Source organism: Equus quagga, chromosome 13, assembly GCF_021613505.1.
Source record: "Equus quagga isolate Etosha38 chromosome 13, UCLA_HA_Equagga_1.0, whole genome shotgun sequence".
NCBI lineage: Eukaryota > Metazoa > Chordata > Mammalia > Perissodactyla > Equidae > Equus > Equus quagga.
The window spans coordinates 24,301,063-24,319,657 of NC_060279.1; the positions used below are offsets into that span (position 1 = coordinate 24,301,063).

The 18,595-nt window shown below is 38.2% G+C and overlaps 1 protein-coding gene across 1 annotated transcript in view; it reads right to left on the bottom strand.

Annotated features, from left to right (window-relative positions):
* LOC124250756 (putative uncharacterized protein encoded by LINC00467) overlaps nucleotides 1-16,707 on the bottom strand; it is a 37,264-nt gene extending 20,557 nt beyond the window's left edge. Inside the window, exon 1 of the mRNA XM_046682928.1 lies at nucleotides 16,577-16,707. The gene's annotated coding sequence lies outside the window, so the exon portion shown is untranslated. The remainder of the gene's footprint in view (nucleotides 1-16,576) is intronic.
* Between the last annotated feature and the right edge of the window lie 1,888 nt (nucleotides 16,708-18,595).

The window sequence follows — 18,595 nt, forward strand, 5'->3', positions numbered from 1 at the left end:
AACTCTGAGAATATAAATTCCTCTTGTTTAAGCCACACAGTCTGTGGTATTTTGTTATGGCAGCCTGAGTAGACTAATAGACCAGTCAAGGATAGCTGTGATTGTCGCTCCCCTTCATAGCTGAGATGTTCTCCCTGGTACCTGCAGCACATCATGTCTTATCTCATTCTTGGGCTCCATGTTTTCCTCCCACTGTTAAAGAGAGGCCATCTTAGGGCTCAGTCCTGAATCTTTTGATTGTTCCTCTCTATACACTATTCCATTAGCTCCTGAACTTTAGTGCACATAAGAAACACCAAGGAACTTGTTAAAAGGCAGATTCCTGTGCTCCACACCCAGAGATCTTCATTTAGAAGATCTGGAGGGATATCTTAGTGATTCAAGAAGCCTTGAGACTACACTTTAAGAAATGCTGCTTTCTTAGAAATCTCATGTAGTCAAATGATTTCAATGAATATATTCCTCCTCCAGCCCTTTTATTTGTCCAGATCTCCAACTCCTCATCTCTGTTTAATAAACATTTTCCTTGGATCATCTATTATCACCTTGCATTTTAATGTAAAACCAAGCTTTTCCAGAAACTTAGCCATTTCTGTAGGTAAAATCATTTTTCTTCTAGTTCATGCATTCATACAGCAAATTTATGGAGTGACATCAGCAACACGGTGGAATGAGCTGCTCCCGTTGTCTCTCCTCCTCTGAACTACAACTAAATGGACATTCATTGACCAACGAAGGATACCCACACAGAACAACAGGACCCTTGAGAGACCCACACAGTTATACATCTGAAGGTGAATGGACTGGATCCCCAGCAAGCAGTGGAGATGGGTGAGTGTACCCCTCCCACTCCACAGCAGCAGCAAGCCAAGTTGTGGGTCCTCACACAGTGGCTGGCATGACACAAGGAGGAGGTGGAGACAGCCCAGCCCAGGCGCGAACACTATCCTGGCCTACAGGAGCACCCACAGTGCTGTGGAGGCCCTGCTAGGGGGAACACTCCCCACCGAGTGGCTGCAGCTTGGCCCCTGCGAAGGAGCCCTGCATGCCAGCACAACAGCTGGCATGACTGTATGACGAGGCAAGGGCAGGCCAGCCTGCAGGAGTGCCCACTGTGCTCCAGTGGCCCCACCAGTGGGATTCTTCCCATCGAGTAGCCAGGGCTCAGCCCCCATGAAGGTGCCCCACTCATGAAGCATGGTGGCTTAACTAAACCACCAGCAAGCACAGCGCCAGCCCACACCTGCACAACCCGTGTGCTAAGCAGAGAGGCACAGTGGCCCTGTCTCCACAAGAGTGAGCCACTGAGTGGCTGTGGCTAGCCTGCACAAACACAGAGCAGCCATACCCACACAACTTCCAGTAGATGAGGTGGGATCAGACACACAGCTCTTGCTTTCCCTAGTGGTGGCAGGTGGACTCTGAGACCTAATACTACCACAAATGCACTAGCAAAAGATCAGTTCATCAAACACCATGAAAAACTACAGCAACACTTCAGAGCAGAAAGAAAATGACAAGTCTCCAGAAACCAACCCTGAAGTCACAGAAATCTACAATCTAAATGACAGAGAATTCAAAATAGTTGTCATTTAAAAACTCAATGAGTTACAAGAAAACTCAGAAAAACAGTTCAATGAGTTCAGCAATAAAATTAATGAGCAGAAGGAATACTTCACTAAAGAGACTGAAACTCTACAAAAAAAAAAAAATCCCAGAAATCCTGGATATGAAGAACACAATTAATAAGATAAAAAATAATCTAGAATCCTTAAAAAATAGAGCTGGCATTATGGAGGACAGAATTAGTGTTTAGAGGATAGAAATATAGAAATGCTTCAAGTGGAGAAGGAGAGAGAACTAAGATATTTTAAAAATGAAGAAACTCTTCAAGAAATATCTGACTCAATTAGGAAAAGCAACATAAGGCTTACAGGTATTCAAGAGGGAGAAGTGAGGGAGAAAGGAGCAGAGAGCTTGTTCAAAGAAATAATAGCTGAGAACTTCCCAAACCTGGGGAAAGAACTGGACTTACAAGTACATGAAACCAATAGAACTCCTAATTGCATCAATGCAAAAAGACCTTCTCCAAGGCATATAACATTAAAACTGGCAAAAGTCAACGACAAACAAAAAATATTAAGGGCAGCAAGGCAGAAGAGAATAATCTACAAAAGAACCCCTAGCAGGCTTTCAGTGGATTTCTCAGCAGAAACCTTACAGGCCAGAAGAGAATGTAACAATATATTCAGAATACAGAAAGACAAAAACTTCCAGAAAAGAATATTCTACGCAGCAAAACTATGCTTCAGATATGATGGAGAAATAAAGCTTTTCCAGATTAAACAAAAGCTGATGGAGTTCATCACCACTAGACCTTCCTTACACAAAATGATGAAGGAAGCCCTCATACCTGAAACAAAAAGGCAAAAGTTTACAAAGCTTTGAGTGAGGAGATAGACAGATAAAATCAGCAAATTGCAGCTCTCTATCAGAACAGCTTAGCAAACAATTATAACATAAAAGATAAAGGGAAGGAAAGCATCAAAAATAACTATAAACACTTCAATTTAGTCACAAAGTCACAACACAAAATAGAATAATTCGTGACAACAATAAATCAGAGGGGGAAGAGGAAAGGGATGGAACCTGCTTAGTCTAATGGAGATAAGAGGTTATCAGAAAATGGACTGTGTCATCTATAAGATCTTTTATACAAACCTCATGGTAACCACTAAACAAAAAATCAGAGCAGAGCTACAATTCATAAATAAAGAGAAAACTGAGAAAACCATCATAGAAAACTACCAAACTGAAATGGCAGTCAGAAATACCAGGGAAGAGAAACAATGGATAAACACAACAACTGGAAAACAAGAAATAAAATGGCAGTATTAAGCCCTTATATATTAATCACTCTAAATGTAAATGGATTGACTTCTCCACCAAAAGACACAGAGTAGCGGGATGAATTAAAAAACAAGACACAAAAATATGCTGCCTCAAGGAAACGCATCTCAGCTCTAAAGGCAAACATAAGCTCAGAGTGAAAGGATGGAAGATGATACTCTAAAGCAAATGGCAAATGAAATAAAGCAGGTGTTGTCATACTTAGACAAAGTAGACCTCAAGATGAAAAAGACAATGAGAGACAAAGAGGGACAGTATATACTGATAAAAGGGACATTCCATCAAGAGGACATAATACTTATGAATATATATGCACCTAACATAGGAGAACCAAAGTATATAAAGCAACTATTAACAAACCTAAATGGAAAAATTAACAGCAACACAATAATAATAGGGAACCTCAACACCCCCCTTACATCAATGGATAGATCATCCAGACAGAAATTCAACAAGGAAATATTGGATTTAAAGGAAACGCTAGATCAGATGGATTTAATAGATATGTAGAGAACATTCCACCCAGGAAGAGCAGAACACACATTCTTCTCAAGTGCACATGCAACAGTCTCAAAGATAGATCAAATGTTGGGAAACAAGGCAAACCTCAGTATAGTTAAGAACACGGAAATAATATCAAGCATCTTTTCCAACCACAATGCTATGAAACTAGAAATCAACTACAAGAAAAAAGCTGGGAAAGTCACAAATATGTGGAGACTAAGCAACATGCTACTGAACAATCACTGGATTAATGAAGAAATCAAAGGAGAAATTAAAAAATACCTGGAGACCAATGAAAATGAAAATACAACATACCAACTCTTATGGGATACAGCAAAAGTGGTTCTAAGAGGGAAATTTAAGCAATACAGGCCCAACTCAACAAAGAAGAAAAATCTCAAATAAGTAATCTTTTTTTATTTTTTGAGGAAGATTAGCTCTGAGCTAACTACTGCCAATCCTCCTCTTTTTGATGAGGAAGACTGGCCCTGAGCTAACATCCATGCTCATCTTCCTCCACTTTATATGTGGGACGCCTACCACAGCATGCCTTTTGCAAAGTGGTGCCATGTCCACACCCAGGATCCGAACCAGCAAACCCCAGGCCGCTGAGAAACGGAACGTGCGCACTTAACCACTGCGCCACTGGGCCAGCCCCTCAAATAAGTAATCTTAAACTATACATAAGTGAACTAGAAAAAGAAGAACAAACAAAGCCCAAAGTCAGCAGAAGGAGGGAAATAATAAAAATTGGAGCAGAAATAAATGAAATAGAGACTAAAAAAACAGTAGAAAGGATTAATGAAACTAAGAGCTGATTCTTTGAGAAGATAAACAAAATTGACAAACCCTTAGGCAGACTCACTAGGAAAAAAAGAGAGAAGGCTCAAGTAAATAAAATTAGAAATGAAAGAGGAGAAATTATAAGAGATACCACAGAAATACAAAGGATGATAAGAGAATACTATGAAAAACTGTATGCCAACAAACTGGATAACCCAGAAGAAATGGATAAATTGTTAGACTCACACAACCTCCCAAAACTGAATCAAGAAGAAATAGAGAGGGCTGGCCCTGTGGTGCAGCGGTTAAGTGGCACATTCTGCTTCGGCAGCCTGGGGTTCACTGGTTCAGATCCTGGGTGTGGACATGGCACTGCTTGGTAAGCCATGCTGTGGCAGGCATCCCACATATAAAGTGGAGGAAGATGGGCAAGGATGTTAGTTCAGGGCCAGTCTTTCTCAGCAAAAAAGCGGAGGATTGGCAGTAGATGTTAGCTCAGGGATAATCTTCCTCAAAAAAAAGAAGAAGAAATAGAGAATCTGAATAGGCCAATCACAAGTAAAGAGATTGAAACAGTAATCAAAAACCTCCCAAAAGCAAATGTCCAGGACCAGATGGCTTCTCTGGAGAATTTTACCAAACACTCAAAGAAGATTTAATTCCTATCCTTCTCAAACTATTCAAAAAAGTTGAAGAAGACAGAATGCTTCCTAACTCATTCCATGAGGGCAACATTACCCTGATACCAAAACCAGACAAGGACAAGAAAAAGAAGGAAAATTATAGGCCAATATCTCTAATGAACATAGATGCAAAAATCCTCAACAAAATATTGGCAAACTGAATACAGCAATACATTAAAGGATCATACACCATGATGATGTGAGATTTACTCCAGGGACACAGGGATGGTTCAACATCTGCAAATCAATCAATGCGATACAGCACATTAACAAAATGAGGAACAAAAATCACATGATCATCTCAATAGATGCAGAGAAAGCATTTGACTAGATCCAACATCCATTTATAATAAAAACTCTCAATAAAATGGGTATAGAATGAAAGTACCTCAACATAATAAAGGCCATATATGACAAACCCACAGCCAACATCATACTTGATGGTGAAAAATTGAAAGCCATCCCTCTGAGAACAGGAACAAGACAAGGGTGCCCACTCTCAGCACTCCTATTCAACATTGTACTGGAGGTTTTGGCCAAAGCAATTAGGCAAGAAAAAGAAATAAAAGGTATTCAAATTGGAAAGGAAGAAGTGAAAGTCTCACTGTTTGTGGAAAACATGATCATATATAGAGAATATTTACTAAACTCCTGATCCAGTACTGAAAAGATAGTGGTGAATAAACAGACAAGATTTCTACATTCACAGAGCTTACATTCTAGTTTTTGGAAATTAAAAAAACAAAACAATTTCTAATGATGTGTTAAGAAGAAAATAACCAAGTGATATAATTGATAATACCCTGGTAGATAGGAAGCATCTGCCTTCAATGAGGTGACATTTGACCTAAGATTTGAAAGATGAGAAATCAGCCATTCATGTGAAAACTTCTAAGAGAGAACTTTTAAGCAGATGGAACATAAGTTCAAAGGCCCTGACGCAGGAACAAGTGTAGCATTTTTGATGTGCAGAAAGATGGTAGGTAAATTTCAAATACAGCAGTCAAAGGGGGAGTGGTATGTAATGAGGTGATAAATAAGTAAGGACCAGACAGTGTAGAAGTATAAAACCACCTTTATGTTAAGGAGTCTGGATTTCAGCCTTAGTGGAAAGCAAGTGGAGGGTTTTAAGCAGGGGAGTGTCAAGATGAATTTGTGGTGGTTTTTTTTTTAAGATTTTATTTTTCTCCTTTTTCTCCCCAAAGCCCCCCGGTACATAGTTGTATGTTCTTCATTGTGGGTCCTTCTAGTTGTGGCATGTGGGACGCTGCCTCAGCGTGGTTCGATGAGCAGTGCCATGTCCACGCCCAGGACTCAAACCAACGAAACACTGGGCCGCCTGCAGTGGAGCGTGCAAACTTAACCACTTGGCCACGGGTTCAGCCCCTGAATTTGTGCTCTTAAAGTATCATATGGCTGTGCTTCATGGGGAAGAGGTTGTATGAGGGTAAAAGTAAAAGAAGGAAATCCAGTTAGATGGTTATTACAGTATTTCAAGTAAGAGATTTTGGTGGTTTAGACTAGGGCAGAGTTTCTCAACCTTGTCAGTATTATCTTTTAGGGCTGGATTATTCTTTGTTGTGAACAGCTTCCCCGTGCACTGTAGGATATTTAGCTATATCCCTGGCCTCTACCCACTAGATTCCAAGCAGAAACCAAGTTGTGACAAGGTTCCAAATTATAAGAACCAAAAATGGCTCCAGCCATTAAAAAAAAAAAAAAAAGGCCAATGAAACAGAATAGAGAGACCAGAAATAAATGCACGCATATGTTGTCAACTAATCTTTGACAAGAATGTCCAGGACGCACAATGGGGAAAGTATAGTCTCTTCAATAAACGGCATTGGGAAAATTGGACAGCAACATACAAAAAAAATGAAACTGGGCCACTATCAAAAGTCAGCTCAAAATGGATTACAGACTTAAGTGTAAGACATGAAACCACAAAATTTCTATAATAAAACATACAGGGCAACCTCCTTCCTGTTGGTCTTGGCAATGATATTTTGGATTTGACACCAAAAGCAAAAGCAAAAAGCAAAAATAAACAAATGGGACAACATCAAACTAAAAAGCTCTGCACAACAAAGGAAGCCATCAACAAAATGAAAAGGCAACCTATGGAATGTAAAAGAATATTTTCAAATCAGATATCTGATAAGAGACAAACATTCAATACGTATAAGGAACTCATACAACTCAATAGAAAAAAAACCCAAATAACTCAGTTAAAAAGTGGGCAAAGGACCTGAACAGACATTTCTCCTAAGAAGACATACAAATGGCCAACAGGTGCATGAAAAGGTGCTCATCACTAGTCATCAGGGAAATGCAAATCAAAACCACAGTGAGATATCACCTCACATGTTTTAGGATGTCTAGTACCAAAAAGACAAGTGATAATAAGTGTTGGTGAGGATGTGAAGAAAATGGAACCCTTGTACATGGTTGGTAGGAATGTAAACCAGTACAGCCACTATGGAAAATAGTATGGAAGTTCCTCAAGAAATTACAGATAGAACTACCATATGATCCAGCAATCCCACTTCTGGGTCTTTATCCTAAGGAAACAAAAGCAGTATCTCAAAGACATATCTATATTCCCATGTTCATTACAGCATTATTCACAATTGCCAAGATATAGAAACAATCTAAGTGTCCAATAATGGACGAATAATAAAGAAAATGTAGTATATGTATATATATAATTATGGTATATATATTATATCACATTATATAATTATATAATAATGTCCCATATTAATGGAATTATATATATTTTTATATATATAAAGGACTACTACTTAGCCTTAAAAAAGGAGGAAATCCTGTCATTTGTGACAACATGGATGAAACTAGAGGGCATTATGCTAAGTGAAATAAACCACACAAAGACAAATACTGCATGGTATCACTTATATGTGAAATCTTAAAAATAAATAAATAAATAAAGAGTTGAACTTATCCAAACAGGGAGTAGAAAAGTGGTAGCCAGGGACTGAGGAGGAAGGGAAATAGGGAGAGGTTGGTAAAAGGGTATAAACTTCCAGTTATATGATGAATAAGGTCTGAGGATCTAATGTAAAACATGGTGACTACAGCTGATAACACTGTATTGTTGAAATTAGCTAATAGAGTAGAACTTAAATGTTCCCACAAAAAAAAAAAAACCATAAATAGGTGAGGTGATTGATATTTTCATTAACTTGATGAAGGGAATCATTTTACTATGTACATGTTTATCAAATCATCACATGTACACTTTAAATGTCTTGCAATTTTATTTGTCAATTATACCCCAATTAAGCTGAAAAAAATAAAAATATAGATATACCAACAAAAAGGGCTAAAAGAATTGAAGGGAGCTGCCTGTAGAGGGTTGGATGGAGTACTGTAGCACTGTTTTGATTTTTTAAATGTCGAGTAAATATTATTTTGATAAAAATTTAAAATTAAGTAAATTTCCCCCTTCAAAACATACAAAGAGTGAATGAGGCTTCTCATACAAGATGGCCACATTCCTTCATGAAGTCATATTAAAATGATAGTTAAGCAATAAAAATTTATAAATTCAAAACAGGAAAAATAAAAGAGTACCCCAAAGAGAATCATGTGGTTCAACAAATGTCTGAAAACCAGAAAGCAGATGCGAATGTGTCGACATGAGAAACTAAGAGTGATATAGCCTGGGATACTTGAGAAAGACCTTACAGTAGAAGGAGTGATCTGCCTAGCAGAACCTAGAAGAGGCACTAAGCGAGAGAGACTACGAGGATGAGAATAAGAAGCAGTGCTAAAAACGGGAGATTATAGATGATGTTTATACCATGATACAACCCAGTGATTACTCTCAAGCAAAAATTCAAAAGGAGCGGTTAAGAAAATGAATGAAACATGGGGAGCTCCAGGGTAGCAAGTACAACTTCTGATGCCTCAGAGTAACACCTTCCTGAGTCTCGTTTTTGGTTGAGTCTCTAATGAAATAGCTAGCTTCCTGCCAGACTACCTTATTTAATAATATTTAACATTAAATAAGTGTTTGCTATATCCCGGGCCCTGTTCTAAGCACTGTACACACATTACTTCATTTAATACAGCAAAACAATAAGGAACATATCATTATCTCATTTTTTTTCACGAGACAGAGTGGTTAAGTACTTGCCCAAGGTCACATAGCTAGTAAGTGGCAGAGCCTTAAAAGTGAGGCCTGCAGTTAACAATCTTCATGCACGTACAAAAAGTTATGTCATCCTTCTTATTCACTCATTCTTTGCTATGAATGGACAACCAAAGAGCACCAGATATCTAAAGGAAATCTACAGCATAAAAAAATCTAAGATAAAGTAAAACTAAGATGAAACAAAAGAGAACTGAAAAAAAATATGATCTGTTCCTTCAGAGAGGTTTAGAAGATATTGCACCCATAAAAAAAAAAAAGCAGGAGGCTAAAAAAGAAGTATTCACAGAAAATTAGAGCAGCCTTTGTAGTTAAAAATATTATGCAGAAATAAAAACTTTAAAAAGGGCATAAAAGATAAAATCAGTTTAGAAAAATGAGAGAAAAGATAAGAATCGCAGAGTATAAAATTGAAGAGGCCTAACAGAAAAACAATGAGAATTTCAGAAAGAAAGGAGAGAAAATTAAAAATTGGATGATTTCTCAGAGCTAAACAGAAAAAGAACTGTTCAAATGGAAAGACCCATATTAACTGCTAAAGAAAATGAAAGAAAAACACTATACCTAGATACCCCATGGTGAAATTTTCAAGAGACATTCCCAAATGCTTCCAAAGGGAAAAGGTCACAAAAGGGAAAGACTCAGACTAGCATCAGTCTTTTCATCAATGAATGCTAGGACATATTGAAAAAAGCTCTTTACAGTTCTGGAGGAAAATTATTTTAAACCTAGAATTCTACATTCAGCTAAGTTATCAAAAAGTAGGCAGGCAAAATCAAGTCATACAAAGATGTGGAAAATTTATCACCCATGTACCCTTTCTGAAAAGTTACTTGAGTATGTGTTCCAGCCAAATAAGAATGAAAACAAAGAAAGCAGAAGGTGAGGGTTACAAAAGCATGGAAAATCCCGGAAGTTCAAAGAAAAGTAAAATCTCAGGAAAAAAGCTGTTCAAAAGACTAAAAAGCAATTGGTCCAATTTAGAACAAAATTCCAATAGGTTCTAATAAAAATTGTTAAGAATTAATTAATGCTAGCAACATTTTTCTAGAAATATGACCGTGGACCTTAAGAGAAATATAATCCAAGCACATTATTAGGACTTGCAGTGAGCAATATTTGCAAAGTCACAATAATATAAATGTTCTTTTTATTGGCTTTCAACTTTTAAATTCAACTTATAGAAGTTACAGAAGACAATGTGGACATTTTAACTAGTTATAGAATAGAAAGTAATTTATCCAATTACAATGCTATAAATGTGAAGTTACAGCTGACAGAATATAAAAGGTAAAGGGAGAGAAAAGATGGAGGGAAAGGTGGGAATATCATCCTACAAAGTCAAGAGATACTGACAAAACTTGTTGGAACAAGAAACGTGATTAAATGTCTTGTTTAAGATTAAAAGGGTAAACAAGGCAGGAAATAGTCTTAAAACCGTCAAATCCAGGAAGAAGGCAGCCGGTGAAGTGAAGGATAATATAAGTGAGATAGCTCCTCACCTATCACAGCAGAAAGTCAGGGGATAACATCTAAATTTGATTAATTGAGAAAGAACAGTATAAACATATTATTTAGAGATGTAGCTATAATCACCAAAGAAACTAAACATAGAAAACATTTAAAGTGTCTGTCTCTGGGGAGCTTGATGTAGAATGAGAAGAAAGCAAGTAGGATGGAGACTGTTGCTTTTCATTATAAACCCTTCCATATTCCTTGATCTTTTAATCATGTGCATGCATCATGTTGCTGAATGTTTTCAAATAAATTAATTTTTAAAATAGTGAAAGGTTTGCAAGGAAATAAAGACAATAAACATAAACTATATTTTACCATGACAGCAGAAAAATGGCATAGTGGTTGCAGGGAGGGTTAAGGTCAAGTGTAGGATTTTACAGAGATTCTAGGCTAACTAGAGTGCTTTTTTTCTTTTTAACCTAAAAAATTACTTAAAAACTTACATACAGTAAAAATTTGTGTGTTTACACAGTACTATGTGTTTTAAGACATGTATAGGTTCTTGTAACAACCATTAACAGTATACAGAAGAATTCCAATATTCCAAGAATGCCCTCATACTACCCCTTTGCTGTCAGGCCCTCTCCCTACCCTTAACCCTTAGCAATCACTGATGTGTTTTCTGTCCCTTTAGTTTTGTCTCTTCAGACTATCATACAAATGGAATCATACAGTATGCAACCAATTGATACTGGCTTTCTTTGCTTAATATAACACATTTGAGATTCATCCAAGTTACTGAATATATCAATAGCTCATTCTTTTTTATTTCTGAATACCATTCCATTGTATGGATGAACCAGTGTGTTTGTCCATTCACTCACTGAAGGACATTTAGTTCATGTAGTTTTTCTAGTTTAGTCTGTTAATACGGTGGATTACACTGATTGATTTTCAAATGTTGAACTAGCTTTGATTTGGAACATTTTGGACAATTATGGATAACGATGCTATAAACATTTACGTACAGATTTTTGTGTTAACATGAGTTTTCATTTCTTTGGGATAAACAAGTAGAAGTGGAATTGCTGCGTTATATGGTAAATGTACACTTAACTTATAAGAAATTGCACAGTTGTTCTCCAGAGTGGCATTTTGCATTCCCACAGCAATGTATAAATGCTCCAGTTTCTCCACATCCTTGCCAGCATTTGGTATTGTTATTTTTTTTTATTTTATCCATTCTAATAGGTGTGTAATGTTTCTTGTGGTTTTAAATGCATTTCCCTAATGATTAATGATGTTGAACATCTTTTCAAGTGCTTATTTGCCATCTGCATATCTTTCTTAGTGAAGTGTCTGTTCAATTTTTTGCCCTTTTTTTATTGAATTGTTTTCTTGTTAGGTTTTGAAAATTCTTTATATATTCTGGATACAAGTCCTTTGTTAAGGATGTGATTTGAAAATATTTTCTCCCAATATGTCTTGTCTTTCATCCTCTTTGTAGTGTCCTTCATGTAGCAAAATATTTTAATTTTGATAAGGTCCAACTTACCATTTTTAAAGATAACGCTTTTGGGGTTGTATCTAAGAACACTTTCCCAATCCAAGGTCACAAAGATTTTCTCCTCTGTTTTCTTCAAGAGCTGTATGTTTTTAGCTCTTAGTTTTAGGCCTATCATCCATTTTGTGTTATTTTTTATATATGGTGTGAGATGTAGGTTGAGGTTTACTTCTCACATATGGATATTCAGCCTTCCCAGCACCATCAACTGAAAGGGCTGTCCTTTCTCCATTGAATTGTATTTGCACCTCTGTCAAAAATCAATTGGCCATATTCTGTGAGTCTGTTTCTGGACTCTGTTCTGTTCCATTGGTCTATGTATCTATCCTTTCACCATACCACACTGTCTTGATTACTGTAGGTTTATAGTTGTCTTAAAATGAGGTTGTGTAAACTCTTCAACTTTACTCTTCATTTGCAAAATTGTTTTTGCTATTGTAGTTCCTTTACCTTCCCTTACAACTTCAGAATCAACTAATCTCTATCTACAAAAATCCTGCTAGTATTTTTAGTGCAATTGCGTTAAATTCACAGAGCAATTTAGGGAGAAGTGACATTTTAACTATACTAAATCTTTTAACCCATGAACACAGTATGGGTGTTCTTCGATTTCTTTCAAGAGTACTTTGTGGTCTTCAGCATAAAGATCCTACGCATATTTTTGTTAAATTTATACCTAAGTATTTCACCTGCGGGGAGGGGAGTGGGTCACTCTCCAACTGTTTGTAGCTAGTATAGAAATATGACTGATTTTTGTACATTAACCTTTTATCCCACACCTTGCTAAATTCACTTATTAGTACTAAGAGCTTATTCTTTTCTTTTTTAAAGATTTTATTTTTCCTTCTTCTACCCAAAGCCCCCTAGTACATAGTTGTATGTTTCTAGTTGTGGGTCCTAGTTGTGGCATGTGGGACGCCAGCTCAGCATGGCTTGATGAGCGGTGCTAGGTCCGCGCCCAGGATCTGAACTGGCCAAACCCTGGGCCACTAAAGCAGAGTGCACAAACCCCACCACTCAGCCACGGGGCCAGCCCCTATTAAGAGCTTCTTTGCAGATTTCTTGAGATTTACTACATAGACATGCTATCTGAAGATAGGGATAATTTTATTTCTTCCTTTCCAAGCTTTTATTTCATGCCTTTTATTTCCTTTTCTTCCTTAAGGCAATTGCCAGGACTTCTAGTAAAATATTGAATAGGAGTAGTGAAAATAAACATCCCTATCTGTTTCCCAGTATTGTGGGTAGTGGACATTCAATCTTTCACCATTAAGAATGATGATGTTAGCTCTAGGTTTTGTAGACATCTTTTATCAGATTTGTTTACATCCCTAGTTCACTGAGTTGTCTTTTTGTTTGTTTTGAACACTGATATGAAGACAGTTACATATTTTCTGAAGCTTATGTACATGTTCTATTTGTTTACTGTCTGTAAAAATGCAAAATTTTTAAAATAGAAAGAAAAACATAGAGAAGTAGTGAATGTCCTCTCTTAGAGAGACTACCAAGACCATGTCAAATGCTACCAACCCTCCTCACTCTTCACCATGTCTCTGCTATTTTGGCAATGTAGCCCCTTTGATGGGGTGGAGGTAGGGGTGCTAATTGCAGGAGCAAGCAGTTTTGCTCGGGAAGCCCAAGTCAGGTCAGGCAAAGCTCAGCTGGTCAGGAGCTCCAGCTACTGTGTCCTCTTGTGAAGCAAGACACACTAGCCAGCCCTCTGGATTACACATGGTGGTCATTCCTACAGCTATTAAAGAACCAATGATCTCTAGATGGATTAGATTCTGTTTGGGGCTCAAAACAAGATATTTTTCCTCATCTTAGTTGAACTGAATTCTTTTTCTTTACACAGATGAACCTGCCGGGTTCATGGTGCTGAGTTTTTCAAATTATGGATGTTGAATTTTGTCAAGTGCTTTTTTTTTTGCATCTATTGATAGGGTCATGTTGGTTTTCTTCTTTAGTCTGTTAATATGGTGGGTTACACTAATTGACTTTCAAATGTTGAACCAGCTTTGAATTCCTGGGATGTCAAATGACACTCAGTGACAAAATATTTTTCTCTCTACATGTTGCTGGATTCAACTGCTAATACTTTTTTTGGTATTTTTGCATCTTTATTCATTAGGATAGTTTTCTTTTTTGTATGGCTTTTATCTGGTTTTGATATTGGGTAATGTTGGCTTCATAAAATGAGTGGGAAAGTTTTCCTTCCTCTTCTATCTTCTGAAAGAATGGTTATCTTCCATCTTCTTTGTAGAATGGCTTTTATTTTGTCCTTAAATGTTTGATAAGATTCACCAGTGAAACTATATGGGCCTGGAATTTTCCTTTTTTTTAGGTTTTTAAATACAAATTCAATTTCTTTAATAGTTATAGAACTATTCAGCTTATCTGTTTCTTCTTGGGTGAGTTTTGGTAGTTTTGATGGTGGTTCATTTAATCTGAGTTATTGAATTTATAAGTATAGAGTTGTTTGTAAAATTCCCTTATTACGCTTTTTAATGTCCATCATCAATAGTGATCTCTCCTCTTAGAGCACGTATGTTACAGGAATGACCTAGTACCAAAAAAAACCCCTGAAGACAAAGTAGAGAAAGGACATTACTGCAGCTATACAGACCTCAAACCTTGTTATTTGTGGTCTCAAAACTTTCAATTCCGTATCCAGTCAGACATCAAGTCCTTTTGATTTGTCCTTACCAACATTTCTTGCAATTTCCCCCCATTCCCAATATTGCTTGGCACAACCCTTTAACGTCTCCTCAACTGTGTACCTAAATTACTCCACCTGCAGCCTAACTCATCTCACTGCCTTTCCCCACTTAAATTCATCCTTCACACTGATGTCAGACTTATCTTCTTCAACCTCCAACGGTTCCACACTCCCTGCCTACAAGATAAAGGCCCTCCACATCTGGCTTAGCCTTGCCTTTTGAACTGCAGTTCATTTTATTTCCCTAAATCAGGGGTTAACATGTATGCTTTAGAGGAGAGGGGTGGATCATCAATCTCCTAAAAACTGAATATAAAATGTTGTATGAACATGAGTTCTATTTCCAGAGCAAGATCCACAGCCATTATCAGACGTTGAAAGCCCTAAGAGAAGCACTCAACCTGATCCTGGCCTCTATACTCTATCAAGAACACACTATAACGCCCTTCCAACAGTTCCCACCTCAGTACAGTGATCGCTCTTCTCTGAACTTAAACTGACACAATTTTAAAGATCTCGCCTAACCCTAACACTTACAGATGAGGAAACAAGACTAGCACTTAACTGTTTTGTCCAAAGTTGCTCCTATAGAATGTACTTTCTGTGCAACTGAGTCAGTGTTTAGCTGCTATATTCTTGGTCTTTTTACAAATAAATGTCATATTTCTCCCTGAGGTCAGAAACTAAACCTCAGAGTTCCTCGAAACTGCAATTATCTTTATTGTCTTACACAAACTACCCACTCAAATGTCTGCTGAGAACAGTGATAATAAGAATGATGGTCAAACTGAGGCAGGGGAGGAGGGCTGATTAATGAGCACTGAGTTGGGAGTATATTTTTAAGGAGACATGAGCGCATTTTGGGGATGAAAAAATATTACTAAGCTCAGCGCTTAGCCATCGATAAAATGGAACACTCAAAGGTATGTGTGAAGCGAGCTCTGAGAAAGTTCGTAGTCAGAGGCCAAATTTCCAGAACCAGGGTCGTTCTGGACAACATTCAGAAAAAATTCCTCCGGAGAAGCAACTAAAAGGGGGGGGAGGGGGGGAGGGTGCCAGGTATCGGGGAAAGAGAAAGGGGTGTGAGTTTTGGAGTGAGTCTTACAATGCATTCAAATGTCAGCTCCATCACATCCAAGCTACGTTATAATCTCGGGCAAATCATTTAACTTTTTTGTGCCTCGGTTTTCTGATTTGTATCTATCTAAGGATTGTGGCGACGACTGAACAAAATAATGCGTGCAGAACGCTTAGGTCAGCGTCTTCCTCCTAAGGCATCCTTTCGTTAAGCGTTGCTGTTATTTAAGGAGAGAAGGGGGTTTTCAGGAAGAGAGGAGGGGCGCTGCGCTGAGAGCGGTGATACTTGGTACGGACTTTCAGAAGAGGGAAGATCTGAGGCCGACAGAATGGGCGGCCTCCCAAAGGCAGCCGGGGGAAGCAGCGGGGTGGGAGCTTTTCCACGGGGTGCATCTGCGGGGCCCTCCACGGTAGGAAGAGGAAGAGCTGAGCCGGATGTCAGACCCAGAACGCACCCTCCAGAGCATCTATGAGAAGTCGGCGACCGTTCAACGTGAACGAAGCGCTTACGAGAAAGGGCACATCTTCTGGGAAGCCCTGAGCGCTGGCAGCGGCCCGATTACGGGAGTGGCGGTCGACCGTCCAGGAGTGACCGAGAGCCCGGGCAGAGACTCAAGGGGGGCTGGGGGGAAGGGTGAGGTGGAAGAAGATGCCGGCGCGGCCTCTTTCTAGACACAGATCCGAATGAGACCCTCACTTACTGGAAACTGCAGGGGAAACGACCTTTTTGGGCGGGCTCCCCAGCCCTGTCCCGAAGGTCCCGAAGAACCGAGCTGGCGACCGCCCCACAGCTTGATGCCGGACCACACGATATCGCGGGAGGCGGGATGGGGGGCGGGGCCTCCCGGCGCTTGCGCGTCAGCCGGCCGGAAACGCCCCGCCCACGACACAAAGGTGGGCGGAGCCGACGTGGCTCTTCCGGCCGCGGGGCCATCCAGCGGGGTTGCAGGCGCGTAGTTTTGTTTCGCAACGTGTTGCTACGCACGTCGGGAACCTCAAAGTGAAGCGCCAGATTCTGTAACAGATTGTCACCAGGTGACAACGCTTCCCCGGGATTTGTTTTTTGGTAGATTAATTTGCCCAGATTTGATACGAGGACGGTGTTGCGACTTCCCATCCAGCGATGTGGTTATTTCTCTAGGAATTCAAGTCTTCCCTTATTCGGGGGAAGTCTTCCAGTTGTCTTGGTGTTTTGCACATTTCTTTTTAGGTTTTCCCCTGGCAGTTTTTATTGCTGTTTTAGTTTGCTTGCTCTTCCTGTTGGACTATTATTGCGCCCTAGGATAGTTTGGTTTTTGGGATGGTGATCTATGTGGTCACTTCGCTAAAGGTCTGTATTCTAATAATTCTCCTGGATTTTGTACGTAAGAATTCATTTGTAAATAACAATTTTGGCTTTTCCCGAGAATCCAGTACTACACTGTATAGTAGCCTCAGGGGTACTTCTTTCCAGAAGTTACTTGAATTGCATCTTACCTTCCGTTCATGATGTTTTCTGAAGATTGCTAGTAGGTAACCTTTTTTAAAAATTAAAGGCACTTCGTTCTTTTCCTAGCTTGCCAAGTCGTTTTATTGTTTCTTAAATTCAGAAATGGGTATTGAGTATTACCAAATACTTTCAGAGATTATCATATAGCTTTTTCTCCGTTACTGTACAATCATTGAGCTACAATGATAGATTTTCTAATGTTGAGTCATCCTTACAGTCCTGGTCTGTATTCTTCCAATACATTGCTGGATGCAGTTTGCTGTGTATTTAATTTAGGATTGCTGTCTATGTTCATAAGTGAGATTGGCTTATGGTGTTCTTTAGTTGTCCTTGTCTAGTTTTGCTATAAGTTTATGCTAGGTTTCAAAATGAATCAGGCAGATTAACTTCTTTTTATATGACTCAGAACAGACATAGCATGTGAATGATCCGTTGAGGTTTTGAAGAGCTCATCTTTAAAGCTGTCTGGATGTGGTGCCTTCTTAAAGGCTAAATATTTTTTCCTAGAAACGTATCCATTTCATCTACATTTTCAAATTTATTGGTATAAAATTGTCCATGGTGTGAACATTTTTTTATCTCATATTGTTCTTATTCATTGTTATATACTATTGCAGTCTTTTTTTCTTTTTCTTGATCAGATTTATTGAACCAGCTTTTGATTTTATTGATAACCTCTGTCTTAGTTTTTTCTCATTCATTAATGTATGCCTTCATTAACTTCTTCCTTTTTATTTCTTTGGGTTTATTTTGTTCTTTTTGTAGAATCTTGAGTTAAAAGCTCATTTTCTTTAAAATGTTTAATATGAAATATTACAAACATGTATAAAGTTACAGAGAATAACATAATGAATACCTATATACCAACCATTTAACTTTATCACATTTTAGCATTTTTCCGTATTTGCTTCAGATTTTCATATTACCTATTCAGTTAAAGCCCTGTGTGACCTCTTCTGCAATCTCACTCTCCCTCTCCTTCTCTGAAGTTAACTCTTCCCCTGGATGTGGTATCTATCATTCCCATGAGAGCTTTTAAACATGCTACATATATTTAGCTATATAAGTAACATACAGTATTGTTTTGTATGCTTTTAAACCTAACATAAGTGATACTATTGGGTAACTTGCTTTAGGTACCCAAAATTATGTTTGTGAATGTTATCCATGTTGATTGATGGAGTTCTAATTTTTTCATCTTAACTGCTGAATAGTATTCCATTGTATGACT